This window comes from Balaenoptera physalus, assembly GCF_965194825.1.
Source record: "Balaenoptera physalus genome assembly, chromosome: X".
Classification (NCBI taxonomy): domain Eukaryota; kingdom Metazoa; phylum Chordata; class Mammalia; order Artiodactyla; family Balaenopteridae; genus Balaenoptera; species Balaenoptera physalus.
Window position 1 is genome coordinate 51,443,533 of NC_138903.1, and position 6,000 is coordinate 51,449,532.

The following is a 6,000-nucleotide window of genomic DNA, read 5'->3' on the forward strand; positions in this document are numbered from 1 at the left end:
AACAAAAAACTCCAAAGTTAGCAGAAGGAAAGAAGTCATAAATATCAGGTGAGAAATAAATGAAAAAGAAATGGAGGAAACGATAGCAAAGATCAATAAAACTAAAAGCTGGTTTTTTGAGAAGATAAACAAAATTGATAAACCATTAGCGAGACTTATCAAGAAAGAAAGGGAGAAGACTCAATCATAGAGTTAAAAATTAAAAAGGAGAAGTAACAACTGACACTGCAGAAATACAAAGGATCATGAGAGATTACTACAAGCAACTATATGTCAATAAAATGGACAACCTGGTAGAAATGGCCAAATTCTTAGAAATGCACAACGTTCCGAGATTGAACCAGGAAGAAATAGAAAATATGAACAGACCAATCACAAGCACTGAAATTGAAACTGTGATTAAAAATCTTCCAACAAACTAAAGCTCAGGACCAGAAGCCTTCACAGGCGAATTCTAACAAACATTTAGGAAGAGCTTACACCTATCCTTCTCAAACTCTTCCAAAATATAGCAGAGGGAGGAACACTCCCAAACTCATTCTATGAGGCCACCATCACTCTGATACCAAAACCACACAAAGATGTCACAAGGAAAGAAAACTACAGGCCAATATCACTGATGAACATAGATGCAAAAATCCTCAACAAAATACTAGCAAACAGAATCCAACAGCACATTAAAAGCATCATACATTATGATCAAGTGGGGTTTATCTCAGGAATGCAAGGATTCTTCAATATACACAAATCAATCAACGTAATACACCATAGTAAGAAACTGAAGGAGAAAAACCATATGATCATCTCAATAGATGCAGAGAAATCTTTCAACAAAATTTAACACCCATTAAGATAAAAACCCTCCAGAAAGTAGGCATAGAGGGAATTTTCCTCAACATTATGAAGGCCATATATGACAAACCTACAGCTAACATCGTTCTCAATGGTGAAAAAACTGAAACCATTTCCACTAAGATCAGGAAAAAGCCAAGGTTGCCCACTGTCACCACTATTATTCAACATAGTTTTGGAAGTTTTAGCCACAGCAATCAGAGAAGAAAAAGAAATAAAAGGAATCCAAATCAGAAAAGAAGTATTAAAGCTGTCACTGTTTTCAGATGACATGATACTATACGTAGAGAATCCTAAAGATGGTACCATAAAACTGCTAGAGCTAATCAATGAATTTGGTAAAGTAGCAGGATACAAAATTAATGCACAGAAATCTCTTGCATTCCTATACACTAGTGATGAAAAATCTGAAAGTGAAATTAGGAAAACACTCCTATTTACCATTGCAACAAAAAGAATAACATATCTAGGAATAAACCTACTTAAGGAGACAAAAGAACTGTATGCAGAAAATTGTAAGAAACTGATGGAAGAAATTAAAGATGATACAAATAGATGGAGAGATTTACCATGTTCTTGGATTGCAAGAATCAACATTGTGAAAATGACTCTACTACCCCAAGAAATATACAGATTGAGTTGAATCCCTATCAAACTACCAATGGCATTTTTTAGAGGGGAGAGCATATTTTGTATGATGTTTATTCTTTTAAATTTGTTAAGTCATATTATGGATCAGAGTGTATCTTATTATTGTGAATATTTCACATGAGGTTTGGAAAAAAGTGTGTTCTCTTGTTGTTCGATATTTTTTAAACAAATGTCAACTGCATCCAACTGAGAAAATGTGCTGTTCATTTCAACTATATCCTTGCTGATTTTCTGCATGCTGGATCTGTCATTTATTGATATAAGGTGTTCACGTCTCAAACTATTATATCGAGTTCATGCATTTCTTCTTGAAATTATCCGTTTTTGCCTCATGCCTTTTTCATCTCTTTCGTTAGGTGTATACACATATAGGATTCAATAACTGATGTCCTTATATACACTACCAAATGTAAAATAGATAGCTAGTGGGAGGCAGCCACATTGCACAGGGAGATCAGCTCTGTGCTTTGTGACCACCTAGAGGGGTGGGATAGGGAGGGTGGGAGGGAGGGAGACGCAAGAGGGAAGAGATATGGGGATATATGTATATGTGTAACTGATTCACTTAGTTATAAAGCAGAAACTAACACACCATTGTAAAGTAATTATACTCCAATAAAGATGTTAAAAAATAATTGATGTCTTTATCACATGTAATAGCTCTTTATCCCTAACATTTTTTTCTATTTCTGAGGTTAGCTTTGCTTGAAATTCATATAGCAAATCCACCTTTCTTTCTTTTTCCCAAAGATTTATTGAAGTAAAATTGATACATAAATTGTATATATTTAAGATGTACAACCTGATTATTTAATACACATTATGAGATGATTACCACACACAAGAAAATCAACACATCCATTGCCTCACATACTTACCATTATTTATCTATTTATTCATTTATTTATTCATTTTTTTGAGAGAAAACATAAGATCTACTCTTAGCAAATTATGAGTATACAATTCAGAATTATTATCTCTAGTCATCATATTGTTAATTAGTCTCCATAATTTATTCATTTTGTAGTTGAAAGTATTTATGCTTTGATCAATATGTGCTCGTTTTTCTCACCTCCCCCAGCACCTGGCAACCACCATTCTACTCTTGAGTTCTTAAGTTTGACTATCCTAGATTTCACATTAAAAGAGATCATACAATATTTGTCTTTCTGTGTCTTGCTTATTTTTTTCAGGATAAGTGGTCACAGTTTTTTAAAGTTGTTACAAATGGCAACATTTTCTTCTCTTAAGTCTGAAGAAAATTCCATTGTATATATAAATCACATTTTCTTTAATATCCATTGACAGATACTTAGGATGTTTTCATACTTAGCCACTGAGAATAATGTGATAAATATAGAATGCAGTTATCTCTTTGAGACAGTGATTTAATTTTCTTTGGATATATATACAAAAATTGAAATCTCTGGACCATATGGTAGTTCAATGTTTTTTTACTGAAGTATATTTAGTTTACAATAATGTGTTAGTTTCTGGTATATCATAAGGCTATTCATATATTTTTTCAGATTACATTCCAATATAGGTTATTAGAAGATATTTAATATTATTCCCCATGTTACACAGTTAATCTCTGTTGTTTACATATTTTATGTATAATAGTTTCTATCTCGTAATACCATACTCCTATTTTATCCCTACCCACCCTTCTTTTCTCCTTTGGTGACCAAAAGGTTTTTTTTTGTTTGTTTTATTTTTTTTCTGTCTACGACTCTGTTTCTGTTTTGAATATAGATTCATTTGTATTATTTTTTAGATTCCACATATAAGTGATATAATATTTGCCTTTCTCTTTCTGATTTAATTCACTTAGTATGATATTCTCTAGGTCCATTCGTATTTCTGCAAATAGCAATATTTTATTCTTTTTTATGGCTGAGTAATATTCCATTGTATATATATACCACATCTTCTTAAACCAATCATTGGTTGGTGGGCATTTTTTCTGGACATATACCCTGGAGTGGGATTTCTGGGTAGCTCTATTTTTAGTTTTTTAAGGAACCTCCGTATTGTTTCCCATGGTGGCTGCATAAATTTACATTCCTAACAACAGTGCAGAAAGGTTCTCTTTGCTCCACAACGTTGTCAGCATTTATTATTTGTAGACTTTTCAATGATTGCCACTTTGATTAGTGTGAGGTGATACCTCATTGTGACTTTGATTTGAATTTCTCTAATAATTAGTGATGTTAAACACCTCTTCATTTTTTGGTATCACACAAATTTTTAAATTATTTAAGTTCTGTGAAAAATGCTATTGGTATTTTGATAGGGATTGCATTGAATCTGCAGATTGCTTTGGGTAGTATGGTCATTTTGACAATATTAATTCTTCCAACACATGAGCATGGTCTACCTTTCCATTTATTTGTATTGTTTTCAATTTCTTTCACAGTGTCTTGTAATTTTCAGAGTATAGGTCTTTCACCTCCTTGATTAAATTTATTCTTAGTTATTTTATTCTTTTTGATGCAATTGTAAATGGAATTGTTTTCTTAATTTCGTTTTCTAACAATCTGTTATTAGTGTATAGAAACACAAGAAATTTATGTATATCTTGATTTTGTAGCCTGAAACATTACTGAATTAATTTATTAGTTCTAATAGGTTCTTGGTGGAATCATTGGAGTTTTCTATATATAGTACCATGTCATCTGCAAATAGTTACAGTTTTACTCTATCTTTCCAATTTTCATGTCTTTTATCTCTTTTTTCCCTGTCTGATTGCTGTATCTATGACTTCTAGTCGTATGTTGAATAAATATGGTGATAGTGGGCATCATTGTATTGTAACAGACCTTAAAAAGAAAGCTTTCAGCTCTTCATTATTTAGTATTGTGTTAGCTGTAGATTTGTCATATATGACCTTTATTATCTTGAGGTACATTTCTTCTATACCCACTTTATTGAGGGTTTTTATTATAAATGTTTGTTGAATCTTGTCTAATGCTTTTCCTGCATCCATTGAGATAGTCATATGATTTTTATCCTTCATTTTGTTAATGTGGTATATCACATTTGATTTGTGGGCGTTGAACCATTCTTATATCTCTGGTATAAATCCCACTTGATCATGATGTATAATACTTTAAATGTATTATTGTCTTTGGTTTGTTAATATTTTGTTGAGTATTTTTGCATTTATGTTTATCACAGATATTGGACTGTAATTTTCGTTTTTGTGTGTGCTTCCTTATATGATTTTCATATCAAGGTAATGTTGGCCTTGTAAAGTGAGTCAGAAGCCTTCTGTCATCAAATTTTTGGAAGAGTTTGAGAAGTATATGTATTAAATCTTCTTTGAATGTTTACTGGAAAGTACCTTGAAACCATCTGGTCCTGGACTTTGGTTTTCAAGGAAGTTTTTTATTACTGTTTCAATCTCCTTACTAGTGATTGATCTATCTAGATTTTCTATTTATAATTCAGTCTTGGAAGGTTGTATGATTTTAAGAATTATTCATTTTATTTCTAGAAAGTCTAATTTATTGGCATATAGTAATTCATATTAGTATCTTATAATCCTTTGTATTTCTGTGGTATCCATTATAACCTCTTCTTTCATTTCAGATTATGTTTATTTGAGTCTTCTCTTTTTTTTTTTTCTTAGTAATCTGGCTAAAGTTTTGTTAATTTTGTTTATCTCTTAAAAGAACCAGCTTGCAATTTCACCTATCTTTTCTATTTTCTTCTTACTCTCTATTTCATTTATTTCTACTCTGATTTTTACTATTTCTTCCTTCTACTGACTTTGGCTTTGTTTGTCTTCTTTTTCTAGTTCATTTACGTGTAAGTTTATATTGTTTATTTGATATTCTTCTTGTCTCTTGTGGTAGGCCAATATTGCTATAAACATCCTTCTTAGTACCACTTTTGCTGCATCCAACAGATTTTGCTGTATTTTCATTTTCATTTGTAACTATTTTTTGTTTTTCCATTGATTTCTTAGTTGACTCAATAGTTGTTTAGTAGAATGTTGTTCAGTCTCCACATGTTTGTAATTTTCCCACATTTCTTCTTGTAGTTGATTTCTATTTTCATGCCATTGTGATCACAAAAGGTGTTGATATGATATTAATCTTCTTAAATGTATTAAGACTTGTTTTGTGTTCCAACATGTGGTTTATCCTTGAAAATGTTCCACGTGTAATTGAAGAATGTGTCCTGTTGCATTTGAATAAAATGTTCTGTACAAATCTAGCAAATACATCTGGTCTAATATTTCATTTAAGGTTACTGTTTCCTTGTTGACTTTCTATGTAAGTGTTCTATCCACTTATGTAAGCAGGGTGTTAAAATTTCTTACTATTATTATGTTGCTGTCAATTTCTCCATTTACATCTCTTAATAATTGTTTTATAAATTTTGGTGCTCCTATGTTAGGTGCATATGTATTAATAACTATTATGTCTTCTTTTTTAAAATTAATTTTCATTGGAGTATAGTTGCTTTACAATGTTGTGTTAGTTTCTA